Raw genomic sequence first — 22,564 nt, forward strand, 5'->3', positions numbered from 1 at the left:
TCCATTGCTTCCAACTTAATAGATGTACTGAGACTAAAGCCATTTCAGGACTGCCAGCAACCACTATAAAAAAGTAATAAAGAACGCAAGAGAGTTGTATGCCTAGTCCGTCAAGTCCAAAGTAGCTGAGCAGCGGCTTGGTTTCAACCAGTTTTGGCAAATAGCAAACAGACTCGTTAACAGGAGCTTGCGCTCTATCACAACTATCATCAATGTACCTGAGATAATCTCGTCAGAATCAGACAAAGCCAAACTCTTTGCCAATAACTTTGCAGCTAACTCTACTCTTTGCGACAAAGGCCGCCAACCTCCAATATTTCCTCCTGTATCAGAAAACACGCTATGTGATATACAAATATATGTACGTGATGTTGCCAAGCTAATCAAAAACCTTGATTCAAGTAAAGCGACCGGTCTTGACGATATTTAAATTATAGTACTCAAAATACTTCAACCAGAACTAGCGCCACTCCTTACAAAACTTTTTCAACGTTGTCTTAAGGAGAATTGCTTCACATCACCATGGAAAATCTCATCAGTAAGCCCTGTATTTAAGAATTCAAGTGATCGCTCATTTCCTTCTCAGTACAGGCCAATAAGTCTCCTGTGCGTCATGAGTAAGTTGCTGGAATCAGTGTTAAATAACCGAAAATAGTGAAATACAATATGGTTTCAGTTCTGCTTGATCTACAGCAGATGTGCTTGCATTTATATCTCATAGGATTAGCGAATCTCTCGACGGAGGCTACCTTTCTAAGGCAGTATCTCTTAACATATCGAAGGCCTTTGATAGAGTATGCCATAAAGGTTTACTTCACAAGATTTCCAGCTACGCTATAGCTGGAAATGTCTACTCAATTATTAAATCATTTCTCTCTGATAGGCTCATAAGAGTATGATAGGCAGCAATCAGAAGCTCTCTTTATTAATGCTGAAGTCCCCCAGGGGTGCATCCTGGACCCAACTCTCTTCCTGATCTACGTCAATGATCTCTCAAATCACATCCTTACAGCATTCGTCGACATTTATGCTGATTACACTACTATCTATGGTAGCAAAACCAAGACCGTAAACGACCGAGTCCCCTCTGATTATCTTTCCTCTGATCTTAAGCAAGTGGTACAATGGGGAAAGAGGTTGCTTGTTACTTTTAATGCATCTAAAATCAAGCTTTTATCTTTACATCATCAACGCTCTGATCCCATCCGGTATAAGTTGAAATGAATGGCTCTGGTCTTGAGGAGTCCTCATGTTTTGACAATCTTCCGGGCTTCATCTTTACTCCTGATCGGAAATGGAACATATACATTAAATCCGTTGCCAAGGCCGCTGAAAAAATGGTGGGATCCTTCTATCGATCCAGTAGATATCTTACTGCTGATGCAATTCTCTATCTATATAAGAGCCAGGTACGTCAAAGGATGGAGTACTATTGCCAGATTTGAGCACAGGCTGCTAGAAAGGACTTATACTTCAAAGTAGACTTCGTAGCCTTGTAGAGGATGTCGTTTTCTCTTCCTTGCAACCTATTTCTCACATAAGAGCTGTTGCGAGTTTGTCTCTGCTTTATCGTTATTTTCATGGCTCGATTGAGCTCTAATCTATGGTTCCCTCTCAAAAATCTTTCACAAGACACACACGTCTAGCAGAAAACACTATCACTAATTTTCCCCACTCTTATCTGTGTCTAAACCTAAACGTAGATTCCATGAGTAAAGCTTCTTTCTTTGAACTGCAAGCTATGGAATTGTCTTCCCTTTTCCTGCTTTCTAACTGACTACAATATGGTTGTCTTCAAGTCTAACGTAAACAAGTTTTTGGTGAGGCACTCCATATAAGTAAACAAATTTACGGAATTTCCATTAATAACGATTAATATATTGTCCAATTTATACTGTACACTCTCTTACCCTTATCCTCGATTGCCCTCCTGGCCTTGATAAGTGATGATGCCTATATAAAAAACGAAAACTATACAAAAAACAAAACAGAGACCAATACATTCACACATTTTATTGAACATCTCAGAAACACAATCGCTGTAAATCGTGGTTCGTTTAATTAAACATTGAAGGTTTAGGAGTTGATTGGTAACGGTTTAGACTAGATTCAGGATGACATATATCCGCTAGAAATGGAATCCCAAACGATAAAACTGTAACCCCACCGAAAAACACAAGTAACTTTATCCCTGCCGTCACTGTTAGCCCTTAGGATGAGCGGTTGGAAAATCATGTGCCCTTCTTTATATTGGTCAGTACATCATGGTGTAGTTCCTCATATGTCAAAAGAGTATCTCCATTGGTTTTCAACCATTACTAATGTCTAGCTTATTAGCTTGGTTCATACATACCGGCGATATAGCTATGGTATCTTTGTGGCCAAGAGAAGCTCTCTTACTCGGAAGCTGATTCTCTTTATCAGAATAGAGTATAGTCCTATTCATTCTAGGAGATACACTATTGCACTCTTTGTCTTCTCTTTTTCAGAAGAGTTTGACTTATTGAGAATCGCCTGCGTCGCTCTAATGGTTAAACCCTTACCAGTATGCTGGGACAATTTTTTTTCTGGGTCAGAGTGAATTATACTAAAATTTCTTTAAACCCTTACTAGTCTGCTGGGACAATTTTTTTTCTCGGTCAGAGTGAATCATACTATAAGGTCATGCTTTTGTGACATAAGATCCTTGGGAGTTTTTTTTTTTTACATTATTGCATATTCGCCATTAGTGTTAGATGTACACCATTTTAAAAGTGTCGGATTATCATGATTGTGTCGTAATTATCTAAAGGTTATATTTGCGGGCATTGCTTTCCCCTTAATGTTTGCATTCAGAATTATTTCTATAAAGACATTGGGTAATTACGAGAGCGATCACAAGAAATTTACAAACATCCTAAGTGAAAGTAATTGTCATAAAGCGAACGAAATTCGAACTTCGAACAGACATATTTTCAAACTGTATCGTTAACCACCGTTGCTTCCCAGCTAGCTGGATAACGTACTATCAACTGGTCTTATATCTAACTGATTTGTAGTGTAAAGGCATATGCAAAAACATCGGCGTGAAAGACAGACACAGTGATTAAGAGAGCAAAATGCAGACGGACATCACCTCTAAAATTGATCACCGGTTGCATCTTAAAATAAAACTCCATCAGTTTCATATTCTTTTAATTTTTTTCCCCTGCATCTTTCTGCTATACATTTTAAATGTGCTTCGCTGTAAATCCTTCGCCAAAATAAATGTTAGTTTGATTTTTCGCTCACTAAGTGTTTTCTAATATTTATTGTTTTCATTTATATCGTCCATGTTTTTTTAATTTTCATTTTACGCTTTGGTTTTATTCAATCTTCGAAACACTTTTGCTAGGAATTGATTAATAAATACTTTATTTCAAAACTTCGAGGAATGTTTATTACGCTTGGCAGAGTGCGAAGAGTAAGGTCAAAGATGTGTCACATTGATCAAATCGGCTATCTATCGGAGAATGTCAATCGAATAATACGATAATTAATCAGGATTACATATGCTGTATTTCGGATCTGGTTGCTAAACCTTAATGTCACAAATACGTTTCAAGATAGCGAATACATTAATGGATCAACCCCTAAACGTACGCACCCTATAAAGTGTATGCGTTTAGATCACACCTAGCGACGACCGTTTTGACGCGTAATATAAAGTAAATATTCGATTTCGAAATCCAGTAGATGGCCGTTGGGCAACTCGCGCTTCGCATTAATTTTATTCAGATCATCTTGCCGTAATAGGGACAGGCGTCTAATTCCATGTAAAGAAAGATATATGTTTATTATTACTGGCCTGGCTGTACCCGCAGGTTTAGCAGCAGTCATGATGACAATTTCATCGATTGATTTTATACTAATCGGAAATAGGTTGATGTCATTACTTAGTGCCAGCGACAGTCTTTCGCCGTTTAGCAGGTTAAACCCGCAGTTTAGCAGGTTTCACATATTTCGATGAAAAATTGTATACACGCAATAAGTACTGTTTTATCTTATTAGTATTAATTAATATTCATAATTGAGGAATTATTTCAAGTAAAAACCTATTTAGTACTACGCTTGTAATCTTAAGGTCAAACTCAAATATATACATACGCTGGAATAATCGATAAAAAAACAATTAGGTATTAATATAAACGAGGGCGTCATAAAGATCACTAGCAGAATGACATTCTCTTTAGGTCACTAAACTGCATCTTTACCGTGAATAGATACGCTTTCTCAGAATCGGGTATAGATTTTTATGTCCAAGAAATTACACTACCACAGTCGTTATATTCTATATTTTGAAAGGCTTACGACATAACGATGCTGATCTACCAGTTAAGCATCGTTGAGCCTTGTCACTATTAAAACGGGGGAGCATATTTATTACATTTTCACCCCATACAAGGCACATTGCCACTTTGGTGTAGGGGACTACTAACAGGGGAAACAACTACTGGGGTACTATGTAGGGATTTGGGCGGCAAGATGTTGGTTCACGTTGCACTTGAACTTCTGCACGTCAGTACAGTTGGGGAAGCAGGGACTTGGAATAGAATTCCAAAGTCTAGCGGTTCTGGGGAAGAAACTACTGGATTAAAAAGATCTTTTACATCTAGGGATTTCTACAGTGTGGTGGGGGATTTTGCAGCCTGTCGGGTCTGCCGAGGGTGTTCACGTCGTGGGGGCACAAGTGCTTGCAGTTCCTCAGAGCATTCACCATTATAATATGTAGAACAGGCAGAGGGATACAACGTTTCGTTGATGGGACAGAGGCTGAAGCTTAGATGCCAGTTCAGGGCCTATCAGATTAGCGACTCTCTTTTCAACCTTGTCAAGGAGCGGGAGACCAGTAGCCGATGCACCAGCCCAAATATGACAGCAATACTCCATACATGGGCGAATAGTTGCCTTATAGAGGTACAGGATACTTTCGGGTGATAGTAGTTTTCTAGCACGGTAGAGAGAATACCAGTTTGTGCTGGTTGGAAATTGCACATTTTCTCTTGTCATCGGATGCGAGAATGAAAGGGAGGAAAATAAAATCTCTTCACATCACATCTCAGAACAAATATTAATGTTCTCTTGAAGAGGGCGACTCCCTAATTGGATGGTACAAGGCCACTTATTAAATGTATTAAGAACACGAAAAGAGGCAGGCAGTTCAATTCAAAGTTAATTACATGAATGAATTCGTTGCGACCAGAACTGATGAACGCGACTCCCTGCAAGGGGTATCGAACATTCGCGATCGTTAGATTTTTAAAAAAAATCTAGTTTTGAACTAAGAACTCGGTTGGACTGATTAAATATTTTGGCCCAGACTTACTCAAAAAGGGGCATAAGGACTCATACTTCCTCTGAACAATCTATATTGATAAATTTCCCCCCACGTGAACTTAGCCAATGAAACAGGCTAGCGTCTACTTGCTCCTCGTTTTATAATCTCTTTCTTTCGAAACAAAAGAAAATCTTGTATTATATTCGATGCTTTTTAGCAAATTTAAATGACTTTTGAATTAACGTATTTATAAAATACGGTCAATCCACATATGGTTCATACCTCCTTATATCTGTACTTAGCCCAATGAGAAATCCTTCCGAGTGATGAAGTCATTGACTGTCAGTTTCTGATGTCCTGTGAACTTTTGCCCCGAATGTTTTATAGATCTCTCTTGCTACTGAGAATTCTAAACAATTATCATATTTGCTATTCTTTCTTTTGGTATGATTTTTTCTTAAAGCGTCGTTGAGTGGCTGATGTTTACAAAAAAAAATAATAAAAAAAAAAACATAAAGTAAAAAAAAATGATAAAACTCAATTCGCTGGATGTTGTGTTTTATTTCCTAATTTTGCTTTGATTAAACTTTTGTGCTTTTTACAAACCTGCCAAAATAAGTTGCCATTCCTGCTTCATTTGTTACCCAAACGCATAGAACAGGGTTATAAGCCCTTGAGCCTCTGCCCGACTCGGTATCATATGTTGATCTAGAGTGTCGTGTAATAAAAAAGGAGAAAAATATGACAAAACCAAGTTCAATCGCAGAACAGAAAGTTGTTCACGAAGACAGACAGATAAAAAAGATAATAGGATTTTAAATCACAGTGCTAGCAGTTGAAGTTAATGGATCAGACAATAGAAGTTGATATATTTAGAAATAGTTTGCAGACAGTTTCAGAACTCTAATACCTTGTGACAGTTAGGGAAGTTTACCGACAGTTTACAGTTTACGACGGTTGACAAGAGTTTGACACAGCTGTTCGAAGATTATGGCTTCGAGAAAATCAAGATCAGCTAACACCAACTGACCAAAACAGTCTGGAGAAAACATTCGATGCAAATCTTAAAGTGATTTAAGAGTATTCTCTCGCGATAGTATCACATTCGATCCAAGAGCTAACAGGATATATAATCATTGCGCTGTGATTATTTATTTATTTATTTTTTTGTTTTGGCTTTTGAGCAATTTTATTTTTATATTTGTGAATCCTCGACCTCAGCCAATATGAGAGACGATGTCACACTCAGATGAGAAACAAAAAAAATATCGCATGGAATCAGCGTTTAGATCAACGTTTGTTCTCCATCGGGAGGGAAAATAGTTGCAGACAACTAGATGAGGTAATTCATACTCCTATTTGATCGGCATGACTAACCTACGAGAAGCATTCGAATAGTAATTTTTTGTATATTTTTCATTCTATAAGAATAGACTTGAAGGGATTGCAAATTGCATTGTTCTAATAACTTAACCTCTACATATATGGCCTAAAAGGTTCAACTCTCTGTTGCAGATCTTGACAGGGTGAGACTCTAGGAAAGCAACCACTGTCATGGACGTGTGTCAGAAGCAGAGATGCATCATCGATGTCCTGCCAAAGGTGCATTGGGTACGGTTGTGACTATACAGAAAAAACACATTTGAAAAAGAAAAGTTATCTCGTTTGATGGTACCACTCCCGTTGTCATAACTATTCAGCTTTTAGAGCTAAACAAATCAGAGTCTTTAATTTCGGAACGATACTACTATGACAAAGCAGGAAACGCACGCCCATGTATGTATGTGACATCGCTCGTCATTGGCAAAGTATATTGGTGTAGTTGTGATTATGTAGAAAAATAGGTTCTGGAGGACAAAATGCCGTCCGTTTTTTATGGTACAACTTTCGTCTTTGTAGCTCTTCAGCTGTTAGGTTAAAAAATTACAAGGTTGCACTTTAGGATCTACTCTACATATATGTAAGATAGAGTAACACTTTTATGCGTTCGGTTGGGTTGGCCTCACATTTTCGCAACAGGTGTTAAGTCTACTCCATTCCGTGTCACTATACGAGGATTGCTACTGCTAGTATATATATATATATATATATATATATATATATATATATATATATATATATATATATATATATATCATAATACGTTTACTTCCAGAAAACGTGCACAGGAAGATAATTAAAAAGAAGAAGAAAAGCTGCTAAGTAAATGCGTAATACAATCTTACTCCCGACTGGATTGTTCAGCATTTCTATGACCGCTTACTTGACTGATCCAGATTACATCGCTATTAATACACTTCCCCCCGTGGTTTTTGCGTTGGCCGAATTGATAGAAGTCATACCGGTTACATGGCTTCGAAGAATGCGACGAGCAGAGCTTTCATTCTCTTCACTAATGATTCCCGAAAATTACGAAATAAAGTAATTTAAACAAGTTGTCTCCAATTATTTCACGGTTATTCAGAATTACCTATATATAAATACAGTAGCACCTTTAATAAACGTACGTACGTTACGATTTATGTATTCTGAATTAATCGATCTGGAGATCATATTAATTTAAAATGAGGAGAGAAAGTGATAACACACTACAAACATTAAATTAGTATATCGATACACTAATTTAATGTCCGTAGTATGTTATCACCTTCTATGCTGCTTTTAATAAATACGCTCTTCCGATCGTCGGAGACAATATGATTGCTTTTATAAATGGTTGGTTGTTTTTGTTTTACGGCATATCAACCCTTTTAGGGTTATTTAATGCCGAATCCTATGATTTTGAAGAACATTTTTTTTAATAGAGTATATTTGTTTTTTTTTTGTTTTATTTTTAAACTCAGTTTCTATTTAACCCCTGGTTGCGATCCTAACAGCTAATACCAGTCCTGGCCAGAGTGGACCTGAGAGCAATAGCAATTAAACAGTGGTGCCACACTCTCAAAAGCCCGCAAGCTGAGCTCTCGCCATCGGATATAGTTTAAGGTCATATACAGGAAATTTTATAAATGATATCGCTTTGGGGACGTATATGAAACTAAAATATAACTTCTTGGTTTCTGGATAGGATCAAAGGCTGTATCTGTTCTGGCATAATTATATTGTGTGGCTTCCATTCGAGCGTCCATGCAATGAAAATATATTACAGACTCCTATAAGGATATTGAAGATAAAGCGTTAGAACTAGATATATTCTAAAACTACATAACAAGATTACTTATGTAAATTCTATTTACAATTAAAATTAAACGGGTTACAATAATATCGCGCGGTCTACAATCACGCGTTACGTCTACAGAATTCCCAGTAGCAATAAATTACACATGAAAGATGTCGCTGTTTATTTTCTACAATATTTTATCAGTATATATTTATAGTAATTTATTAAATATAATTTTATTATGTCACCGTTTGAAAGTTGAACTTAGATAGTGTTTCAATTATAAAAATTGGTTTGTATTTGTTGTGGAGAAATTAAAAACAGATTATCTGAAGTATATTACACATTGTAAGAAAGCAATATTGTTTTATTGAGAATTTAATGAACAAATGTTATTGTAATTATTTAATTCAGTTTCCAAAACATTAAAACAAAAATCATAACCTTCCAAAGATGATGAAATAAACAAAAAACAATAAAATCCCGGACATAAACTTTTCTTAAAAGCTAGCGACTAACAAAGAAGCTGGAAAGCGAATACATCCCTGCAAATCTCGTTTCCACTAAAAACCCGGGATAAAATTCGTTGTAAAACTATGTAGTATATTCGTGTCCAAGCTTATAAATTTTCGCCTATTCGCGGGTACATCTTGAGTGTTTACTTTGTCAATTAATTTTTAACCTATGTATTAAAGAGCATAAACATATTAACACTTATCATCGAAGACTGCATCATTTTATCGCTTAGAGGATGTGTGAGCATTTGAAGCATATAAACTATGTATACATTTTAAAAATTTAATGACAAACGTAGATAAGCAGAAAGATAACGGGACATATCATTCACCATGTATATAAAAACCGCCAATGGAGCAAATGTTCATCAGCAAAAATATATATATATATATATATATATATATATATATATATATATATATATTTATATATATATATTAAATATATATCATATATACATAATATATATACCTTATATATATCTTATAGATATATGTCTTATATACTTTATATATATATATATATCTTATAGATATATGTCTTATATACTTTATATATATATATATATATATATCTTATAGATATATTTCTTATATCTTTATATATATGCCTTATATATATATCTTATATATATCTGATATATATATATATCTTATATATATCGTATATATCTTATATATATCATATATATCTTATATATATTATATATATTTATATATTATATATATATTTATCTTCTATACTAGTATATATATATATATCTTATCACTCTCTCTATATATATACATGTATATATATATATATATATATATATATATATCCTCTATAAATCTGATATAACTTATACATATATGTATCTTATATATATATATATACATATTATATATGAATATACTTACACACACACACACATATATATATACATATTATATATGAATATACTTACACACACACATATATATATGTATATATATATATATATATATATATATATATATATATATATATATATATATATATATATATATAGGGTGTCCACAAAGTCTAGCTGCATAATCTACAGTGTGCCCATAAATTCTGGCTGCATAATCTACAGGATACCCATAAATCAGGCTACACAATCTAAGGGTGTCCACAAAGTCTGGCTACATAATGTAGATGGTGCCCACAAAGTCTGGATACATAATCTAAAAGCTGTCCACAAATCTGGCTACATAATCTACATGGTGCCCACAAAGTCTGGCTGCATAATCTACAGCGTGTCCACAAAGTCTGGCTAAACTAAGTAGGCATACTTTGTGGACACCCTGTATATATATATATATATATATATATATATATATATATATATATATATATATATATATATATATATATATATATAAAAGAAAGTAGAGGTTGTTTATTATAATGTGTAAAGTATATTTTTATATGGTGGTAGTTCTGAGTAGTAATGCTTCCAATTTTTAAAATTCATGAAGAAAAATCTTAAACAGTTACAAAGACGGGTATGGTACTTTTTAAACAGACTTAAATTTTGCCCCCAGATGTTATATTCCCATAATAAAGTCCGCTATAATAAAGCTATTTTGACAACTACGAACGATACATTCGTGGTAAAAAAACAGAGTGCACTTTGTCACCCAGACTACTGTGTCTACTGTGAAATCGCGGAATCTATTTCCTAACTATGCTGACACAAATGTCATTGGCTTCGTAAACACTCGACACGCCAGTGATTTTTCTCCATCCATCCATAGCATTGAACCTCATAAAAGTAGCATAGGCCGTACAGAGCTCTGAGGTGTTCTTTTTTCGGGGTGAGAGTGCTGACCCACGTCACACTATCCCAGAAATTACATACAGCGTTGATTAAATTCGGTGATCAGGCGAGAACCGGTTCTCAACGTAATTGTTCCGTACCAGTGGATTTTCTGCATGTCGGAATTCGACGATGCATCCATGCTTTTGACACACCTCAATGACAAGGGTTACGTTCTCAGAGTTTCATACCGTCAATAACTGTAACAGAAATATATAACATTCAGATCATGAATGCATAAGTCATAACATTGCAATTTACAAATCCTTCTGATTCATTATTGTGGAATTAAATGGCAGACATTTTTTTAAGGTCACTAATAAAATTATTTTTTCCTCCTCATTATCTTCTACAAATTTATGGTTTTTATTATTCATCTTTCTTACATGAAAGGCACAAAGCATTGTTATTGTATATTATCTTTGTTTTAAAAAATCCAATTATATTTGCAAAGTCAAAGCAAATTTGTTAATGGTTACTATACAAATAAGCAAAGCAAACACCATGAATAGGTATTTCAAAATATGAGTAACTGGCAAGATTAAACAGTTTTTCGAGATAACTGGATTCGGCATAAAAAAAAAACACAAATAACGGTTGATAGGTCGCAAAACAAAATATCCAAATATCAAAAACAACAGATACACATGATTGGTTGACAACAAAAGAATAGGCCGAGAACACATTACTAAGGCTGTATGTTTTTTTCTTATTTTATTGCATACTAGCAGGCCCCGTTATCTGACATTGCCTGGTGGTAGCAGACCCCTTCCCAGAAATAAATCAAAGTACGGTTGGTGCTGTTGTTGTAGCCCAACCACGAACCTCTTCACGTAAAGGACGGCATTCGGAATAGGCATAACTAACCTACCTACATATCGGCTTTCCGAATATACACCCATTTTCTGAGGGTGGGTGTGGTTAGCAATAAATTAGCCCGAAATGTAATGTATGTAGTAATCAAACACATTTTATTCAGTGAACTATTTGCGTAAAAATTCAAACAAATCATTCAATAATAGATATGATAGATGAAAGTACGCACAAATTGTTTAAAACTTCAATGGTGTATGTGTGTGTAAAAATGTAAAAGGAAACATTCAATAATAGTTAATGTCCGTGCGATGCCCACAGAAAGAAAAAAAGTCTTATAAAGTAAGTAAACCCCTATAAAGAAATGAAAATAGCAGCGATTACCGGTCCAAGAGCCCCCCCCCAAATAAAAAGCAACATAGAAAAAAAAGACTAAAAATTACCTCCGTTAGCGAGGCGCGAACGTATGACGTCAGAAGGAAAAGGAGATGCAGAAAACAACAAAGAAACTTGTTAAGCGATGGGACCATGGTGAAAGTACGGAGTTTGGACCTTCAGAAACCACATTTACACATAACATTACGTGTGAATGAAATGAGGTCAAAGCTCTCTCTCTCTCTCTCTCTCCCTCTCTCGGGTTCCGTCTCTATCTTTCTCTTATTTGTTGATATCTATATTTCTGTCTGTCTGTCTGTCTGTCGGTCTGTCCTTCTATCTACCTATCATCTATCTATATATCTATCTATCTATCTGTATCTGTGTGGTGGCGTTTGTTTAATTCCTGAATTACGTTCGGGTCTTAAAAATAACGTCAGTAAAATGTAATAGTAGCCGTGAGTGTAATGAGCACTCTTACGATGATTTTCTTTCTCCCCCTCTCTATCTCTTTCTCTCTTTCTGTGTCTGACTCTCTTCCATCTTTCTTTAACATAATCGACTGGAACACAATATCACTAGACTTCTTCTCCGTTGTCTATTAAATGGCAATCTTTATGTATAATATTATCAAATAATTTGAGATATTGCCTTAATAAAAGTATGTGCATTTCTATTCCTTCTTTCCAAATCTCTCCTGGTAAGGTTTATCATTATCTGACATTCACATTAACACGTATGCTCTAGAAGACTTAGCCACGGTAAGTTTTGGCTCATTAGTATCACTCTGAATCTCCCAAATGCATTCTGACATCCTTAGTTGTTTCTCGTCTCACATGTTTTGGAAAACTAATACTCTGGTCGTTTTTTGGGGTAGGATTGAAACCTCTATCTTAAAACAATGCTAATCTGGAACGGTAGAGATTCAACGTCTCTATCGACTGCGCCAAGGGGACCGATGATTCATATATTAAACGTCTCTATCCACGGATAGAGACGTTGAATCTCTACGCTTACAGGTGAGCATAGTCTCAAGATAGAGGTTTCAATCCTCCCTAAAAAGCTAGCCAGAGGCTTAGTTGGCAAAAACGTGGTGAGAGGAAAAAACAACTATTGAAGGCAGTTATTTTAAGAGTTCAGTTAGAAGATTCGGAGTTTCTATCCCCTGGCGGTTACAGCTGACGAAAGCCAAAGTAATAGTTGGCCAAAAAGTCGTGAAATAATAATTAAAAGATGAGGATAATAGTCCGCAATAGATACATGATTAAATTATACTCCTCTCATAAAATATTCTAACTAATTAAATAATATGTATATAAGTTTATTTATTTATACGATTAGGATGATATATCAATTAGGAATGTAGGATAAGTAAGAACTCTTTATACCATGATATTTCAAAGCCTAATGCTTCAAATCAGAAAAGGAGAGAAGATGTTAGGTAGGATCATGAGAATGCGACGTCTAGCGATAGTTAGATTAGAAGCGAATTAACTCAGCAGTAAGAGATAAAATACTGAGAGTGTTTTGGGTCGAAATATCTTAAGTGATCTATGTTATGTACTTAAATATCATACCTGATTGATGTATAATCCTTCTTGAATAAATGAATAAATCTATATAATATATATCCATATAGTTTCTATTGCCATTATCTAATTTTATTGAAACTCTCCCCCTCTCTGTATATATATATATATATATATATATATATATATATATATATATATATAATACTTGTTTATTGTTATATAAACATGCTCACATGCCGCTGCTACAAACAGCTCTTTTTATTGAGCACTATCTAACAACCTCGTTGAATTCACTAGTCCATTACTTTTGAATATAAAAACCCGAGTATATATATATATATATATATATATATATATATATATATATATATATATATAGATATATATTTATATAAGAAAATATTACGCTCCGTTTTTCTTAGCTATTTGATTAAATTTGTATAAATACACCCAGGTGATATTTTCTAAACGAGCTTATAAATATGATATATATATATATATATATATATATATATATATATATATATATATGAATTGTCTCTCTCTCGCTCTGTATCTCTCTCCCTATATATATATATATATATATATATATATATATATATATATATATATATATATATATATATATATATATATATATAAAGAATTATTTCATATGAATAATCTCGTTTAGAAAATATCGTTTGGGAATATTTATGCGATTTATTCAAGTTGCTAAGAAAAACACAGTGTAACATTTTTCCATTTTATAGAATAAATTTTATCGATTTAAAACATTTAAATAAAGTTCGAAAGGGAACAATCTATGAAACGTGCCGTGTACACCCGTTTGGAAATACAGACTTTAACAGATAGAGGGAAAGCATTTAGAAATCAACATAGCGTATACGGTAAAAGCTGATAGTCTTTCAGAGAAAACTAAATAAACATATCCGGAATCAAACAATGTAGGTATTATACCGTAAAAAGGAAATGAATAAACCCCAGCATTTCTAATGAGGAATATATATATATATATATATATATATATATATATATATATATATATATATATATATATATATATTCCTGTCTTTATAATGTCCTTTTCTACAAGTAATGTTCCGATTTACCTGCCTCTCACGAGGACAGATTTAGACACTAGGTCGGCTTTTAATGTGGGAAAAAACCAGTTCCCAAAATATGGGCACTGCGGAAAGGAATGAATATAATAATCATCTCAGTCCGGCAGGATTTCTCCTCAACTGAGCGTGGAGAGAAAAGGTGAAGTGTCGTATCAGAACAGATACTACACTGTGATTTTCTCCTGAAGTGATGTTGCCTCAAATACAAACCAAACAAATTGCATTTGTCTGCATCATTAAAGAAAGTACCTAACAAGATATATATATATATATATATATATATATATATATCTATATCTATATATATATATATATATATATATATATATATATATATGTATGTATTTTTGTATATTTTGGCAGCAAGTCCTTATTCAAGCACGTCTAATTGAACACAAGAATGTTATTTATTTTTCCGATGTTTCTGGATATCTTTTTCATTTGCCGAGCGGTCATTTTAATTTCAGCAGGTATGATATATTACAGAAGAACAATTTTGGGGCGCCATTTTATATAACATTCGAGCTAAAATTAAAAAGACTTCTCGGCAAATGGAAAAGATATCCAGAAAGATCGGAAAAATAAATAACATTGTTATGTTCCATCAGACGTGCTTGAATATATATATATATATATATATATATATATATATATATATATATATATATAGCATAGTAAAGCATAGGTGCATCATCGTTGCCACGTCGTAAATCACACTTTTATATGATATTTCATTTTATGCAGATTTCGTATTCATTATTAAAGGGTCAGTTCTCTGTCGGCTATTTAATATTATATTGTACACAATATATGCTAATAATTCTAAAACTAAATATTATTTGAATGCCGCTCAGAAAGACTCGAAACAGAAAGCACAATTGAAAATAGGGATCGTTAAAAATCATGGTTATACTTTAAAAAATCATGGCGATTCTTAAAAACGAAAAAAAAAACGAATAAAAAATGATTGATAAAAAATACAAATAAATAGGAAGGAGAATAGAGGAAAGAGCAGAAGAAAAAATACGAAGATTTACGCACACACACACACACATCTATACATATATATATTAATTTATATAAATAACTAACTAGCTCTACCTACGTATTGAGCACTTCTAGAGTAAATACTTAAAGCTTACGCATAAATCTATAGTTTCGTATATTAATGTTATGTGAGTAAATGAAGTAGTTATATATATATATATATATATATATATATATATATATATATATATATATATATATATATATATATATATATATGTATACGGACAAGTATTGTGGAATAGCACAGCGTGTTCTTGCTTAATGGGAATTATTTGTAATTATTGTAATTTTTGCGAATTGTTGTTTTTATTTCTCGGTTGAATCAGTGCAAGAAAATTTCGATTTTTATTTTTAGACGCAAAAATCTTTAAATGACTTCGCTAGTTTACTCCAATTTATTATTTTCTCTAATCATAAAATATATATATGTATATAGGCATCTAATTTACATAAGTAAACATGCTGCTCCCCCCCCCCCATCATTATATATAACCTCAAATCATCCGACCTCCTTGCCAATGACCATCCCCCTTGAAAAAGCCCGTATAAATCGGGCGAAACGTAGAGCGTTCAGGTCCTTCAACCTCCAATCTATTTTTCATATCGTCGGATTTCATCCAGCTTAACAATCATCGTAATATATATATATATATATATATATATATATATATATATATATATATATATATATATATATATATATATATATATATATATATTAGCAAGGGTCCCCGGCGTTGCCAGGTGTTTGGAGGTGTATACTGAGCAAAAAAAATAAATAATAAATAACGGTCATTTTTTTTTAACTTGACCCCTGTTACGATCCCTTAACATTTATTGTTTTGGGCTCAAATCAAGTTATTAAGTTAGATCCATGCCCAAGGAACCTATACCTAAAATTTCAAGTGTTTAGACCCCAAATCGTTGAAGGAGTTTGGCAGAGTTCTCAAAGGTCAAATCGTTGAACTTTGACCCTTTAACAGTAAAAATTCTGTCCGAAAATGATTCAAAAATTTTTTTCCAAATCTCAGTACCCTGTATATGAAATTTCGAGTCTGTAGACTAAACATTGACAAAGTTATTGCGTAGGGAAATGTACACACACACACACACACACAGACAAACACCCAGACAGACACCCAGACATGTTCACTTTTATAGATATATAGATATATGTATATACGGTCACTTTATATATATATATATATATATATATATATATATATATATATGTATATATATATATATATATATATATATATTACCATGTTTTTGTTAGACATGATTCATACATAGATGGACGGTTTTATAATCATACTGATTGCATAGAAAGTGGTTACTAGCGGGAAGAAAATTAATATTTTTCACTTGTTCTTTAAATATTTAAAAGTTATTGAATATATCGATATATCTTTTATTGGGAGAGTGTTACAATTAGTAAGTGGCCGATTCCTTTCTTTTAAATTGCTGAAGTAAAATAAAAACAATAGCGGAAAAGCGTCAGGTGAGTAATTCTTTAACAAGCCCCATGCAGGCACATCTACAGGAAGAAATTTGAAGTCCTTCTAGACACTGTTAACAATGCTATAGGGTATATTTTTACAGATTAATACGATATTATATTCCCCGCCAAAGCTAATTTCATCGGCATGATTAACCTACAATGGATTAGGCGGGAAACGGTGTATTTTCTTTAAATGATGTTGCCTAAAGTAATAACACTACGCCGGATACTACTTTGATTGGAATTCCGTTAGACGGCGCAGTCATGAGAATGGCATACTCTGGTAGCTTTTTATAGTCAATTGGGAAAGGGAAAGTAACCTTCTTAAATGACGTCTCAAATTTTGAGTTATTAAAAACTCAGTATTTTAGACGTAAATGAGATTAGAGAATATTCGAATATATATATATATATATATATAGAGAGAGAGAGAGAGAGAGAGAGATAGATAGATAGATAGATAGATAGATAGATAGATACTAGTCTGGATGCCCGGCGTTGTTCGGGTGTTTGGAGTTGTATGTTGATAAAAATTGTTATAGGCTTGAACACGTACCGCAAAAAAAAAGGTATTATATTTGAAAAAAAAAACACATGGCGTCTTTTCTGTGCCGTCCATCGCCACACCGGAAGCGGGGTAGGTTTAAATTAAGACTAGGCAATTGAAGAAAAAGGGATGACGTTTCAAAATATCGGTGAAAAAAGCAACCCTTCTTTGTAGAAAAGTGCCCAGTTGAGGACGAAGGCATTAATGTATTGGGCCGATTCTTCGATACTTGTCGTCCGAAGCGTCGAGCTTCAAAACGATACTGAAAATCCGTCGCTTTTGTCGAAAGTTTAAGACATACATACATACATACATACATGCAATTAAACATACAGGCGAGATTTATATTATAGATGTCTCAGATATAAATCAAGTGATAGCTCAATGTGAATAGACCTCTTTAGTTTTTTTTTTTACTTTGACTGAAGAAAATGAATCGAAAAAACTATATGGCGCCTAAGTTACTTATCCTTACAAAAACCCGATGATTCGTAAACAAAAGCCATTTATGTGACATTAGATTTCATCCTGGAATCAAAATAACATTCCAGTCTTGTAAGAATGTTATAAGGAAATATATATTGTATTATGAAATGGAAGGAGTGACTTATGTGTCCCACTATATTTTCTTATTAAAAGTAAAACATTCTCGGTCTGAAAGAAAATAAAAATGATATGACTGTATTAGAAGCAATTGGTTTACTAACAATCTTATAAATAACTAAGGCACAGTCAAGGAAGACTAAGATGTTATATTTTTCACTGACATGATTGCATGTTAATCTTATGGATTACAGTTTAGATATTTGTTTTTTTTATTTATTTAAATTCTAAACAAAGTATAAATTTTGCATTAAAAAATATTTCTAGTTATTGAAAATGGTGGTTTTATACATAGATCTTCTCTATGTCATGTGCAAGAAAATTGAATCCGTATTAAATAGCTAAATTTTCATTCAACACGGGAAAAACAACTAACTCTTCGAAAATAAATATAATTTCCCTCCTGGGAGATATCCAGCTGATCTTTTGGTTGTAAATTTTCATAGGATCAGTTAATATATAGACGGGAATTTCCTCTCCATAGATGTACCTCTTGACATACTAAACGGCATTAGATAAGTTAGATATTTTACAAGTTCTACTCCGCAATACACGTCGTGCTAAATTATTAACGAGATAAAAAATTTACCAGTTCCTGAAAATTACCGGTAGTTTCGTATCAAAAGCTTCAGAAACGTTGGCAATGCTGAGCTGCGCGTACTGTGAAATTTTCGTACTATTCCGCGCAATGTAAACAACATGCCATCGTAATTGCTGAATCTACGGTATTGGAGGTGTATCAAATTTTTAACAAGGCAGTTCTTTTCGTCAATAAAATGGGTCGTTAACGTTGTGTGATTAGTTCTGAAAAAGGGTACTATTACGGAACAGCTAGCAAAAGTGTACATTACTCTCGAAATATCGAAAATGAGAGGAAGGTACTATCAAACTATTAAGAACTTTGTCAAGGGACCTACAAACTTACGTAAGATAGCTGATAAACGTAAATTTAGAGTTGTTTTTCGCCGTTCTCTACTCCAAATTAAACGTGAAGTTGTTAAGGATCCTGGGCAGACGAGTCGAGAAGTTTTTGACGAATCCGGATTAAAGAATGCCTCAAAAAGTATTCGATGTCGCCTTCTGAAAGAACTGGCAAAGTCTGTTAAGCCTGTGATAAAGCCTTCATTAAAGCAACAACACATACAACGCCTATTAAAAGTGGCAGAGGACAACATGAAAACGGATTTTTCCAAAGTTTTGTTCACGGATGAACTGCGTGTAACACTTGATGGCCCAGATGGCTTGAGCAATGGATTAGTCCTTGATTGACGACATCGTTTAAGGCGCCAACAAAGTGGGAGGGAGAGAATGATTTGGGTTGAGATTATCGAAGGTTCTTTAGTTGACCCATGGAGAGTCCCAGGAGGCGTGGAAATTCTAAGATAGCTTTTCTGAAGGAGCAATTGGAACCATGGCTGAAGAAGCAAAGGTTGACCTTCAGAAGAACCATTATTTTTATGCAGGACAATGCAGCAAACAAAAGCAAATAGTATTTGCAACAACTGGGGTTCTCTAGGCTACGAAAGATTGAGTGGTATGCGAATTCACCAGATTAAACCCCAATTGAGAAGTTTGAGTGTATCATGGAGCGACGCCTCTATGCATGTTGACACAAATTAAAGAGCAAAGATGAGTTGTGAGATGCTCTCCAAGAGGTATCGCGAGGAATAACTGTTGACGAAATCACAAATTTGACTATTCTGTGGCCAATGTCTTTTACAAGTCATTCATAAAAAGGGGTCGCATATCCCCAACTAATTATTTTAACGTCGAAATTGCTATGTAGTTATTGTGTTCTGATCATTTTTCCTAGTTCATTTAATGTTTGAGAATTATTTCAATAAACAAGTTATGGGCATATTGTATTTTTTCTCCATCTCGTTAATAACTTGACACACTGAAATCAACAGATATTCCTACCTTCTGCAATAGTTTCGCTAATACTGCTTTAAATCCTATTAATTTCTGACTGGAGTAGCTGAATAGTATTGTAAGCACTTCCTCAAAGTTTCATGGATTTTTATTCACTCGTTCCTTAAATATTTAAAAAAAATATAAACTCGTTAATAATTTGATACGCAGTGTATTTTTAATTGTAGACCACTTAGATGTATGTTCTAAACGATTGAATCTTTTCCTTTCCTGGTGCGCTTCTCAAAGAAATCTTCCATATGTAGAAGTCTGAAGCTCAAATTATCAACGCCGGGGTGCTTCACGAATATATCGTGGGTCCGACTCTGTTTAGTAGCTTCATAACCGATCTCCTAAATCAAAGTGTAAGTTCATTCGTTGACACGTACGCGAAAGGCAATACTATGTATGGGAGTACTTCAAAGGCTACTACTAATATTTCTCTACTCCGACCTTCAGCACGTGGTGGAATAGAGAAAACATTCAAATTTCTATCATTTCATCACTAATGCTCTTACCCCCTACTTAGCCAAATTTGATATTAATGGCTCTCGTCTCAAAGGCGGAGTTGGATTAAACAAGCTTCAGGAACTGACATTCATGCCTTAACAAAACCAGAAGACATAGATATAATCTGTTGCTAATGTTGCTGGAAAACTTGTTGCGTTATTCTACCGCTCCAGAAGCTATCTCTCTCCCGATGCAATCCTCTACCGCTATAATAGTAAAACACGTCTAAAAATAGAATACTGTTGTCACATCTGTGAAAGAGCTGCTCGTAGCAACCTATCCTGCTTCGACAGAGTTTAAAACTATTTGTTATCGGTCTCTCGATATTTAAATTGATATAGAACGCATCTGGAGTGCTAATTGATTCGGTTTCGATTCACGCTATGGCACGCAGTCATTTTTTAAACATCTGACATGGCTAGTATATATTATATGTTATGCAGAATATAATAGTCAATAGATTATTGGCATTGGAATAATAAATACGGAATCTGCATATATATATATATATATATATATATATATATATATATATATATATATATATATATATATATATATATATATATATATAAACGGAAATATTTTCTTAAATTTTGGAAAATAAAATTGCTTTAAGTCGTCGTACTTAATTTACTGTTTCTGTCTTAATTAAGACGTTCGGACGACAATAAACCTTTGATCTTACGCGATAGAAGTTATTTAATAAAAGCAAAAACCAGATCAATAAAAGTAGAAAATATAGAAATAAGTGAATAAAAACGAACCAAAAAACAATAGAAAAAGAAAAGAAAAAATTGAAATGTTTAAATTATGCAAAAACAGCCACGTATGTAATGTGACCGGAAATAAATTAGTTGAAGGCTGAATATGAAAAGTGTATTCTTTATTTCCGGTCATAAAAGATCCGTGGGGTGCTGACATAATTTCAGTAACGAAAGATATCTTCATTATTAATGATTAAACGAGCGTACACTTCCTTAAAAATCAAGCGTGTCTAGACGCCTCCAAAAACGTCTCCAAAACTGATTTCTATTTTTCACTGGATGTTTTATTTTATTTTAAATTTCATCTACTTTTTTCTATTCGGTGTTCATTAACTGACTGACCCTGAGTAAGACCAAAGACGTATGTCGCTTAAGGATATTTGTTTTTAAGATAAAAACAGTAAATGTATTGTAGCGACTTATAATAACTTTGCATGGTTGAATTGAATAATTGAATATCCTGCTACATTCACTGATTACGTTAACAACCTCGATAAAATGCAATGTTTTTTTACATTTTGGATATTATTAACCAGGAATATATATATATATATATATATATATATATATATATATATATATATATAATTATTTTTTACTATAATAATTAAATATCTACAGACACTAGTGTTTCATCCTTTCGGGATTCTTCAGTGCAGGCTGTCACGATTAATACCAGTCGAACCCCGCATTACGAGACATCTCTGGCTCGACTAGCGAAGACCTAATCCATTCGGCTTCGATTAACCGCGTGAAATAACGTCGAATTTAAACATTTTAATTTTAAATGTTCATTTACGTCAGCCAGAGAGTGATCTGATCGTTATACGATGATCTATACATAAGAGCTAAATTGACCGACTTTAATTCAACTGAAAATGCTCAACGATAAGAAACGATTTTCTTAAAGGGGCTGTCATAATTATTTTTTTTGCTATAATAATTAAATACCTACATACACTAGTGTTTCATCCTTTCGGGAATCGTCTGTGCAGGGTGTCACGATTAATACCAGTCGAACGATTCGAATCCCG

The sequence above is a fragment of the Euprymna scolopes genome, chromosome 16, assembly GCF_053919585.1.
Source record: "Euprymna scolopes isolate OS-2025 chromosome 16, ASM5391958v1, whole genome shotgun sequence".
Classification (NCBI taxonomy): domain Eukaryota; kingdom Metazoa; phylum Mollusca; class Cephalopoda; order Sepiida; family Sepiolidae; genus Euprymna; species Euprymna scolopes.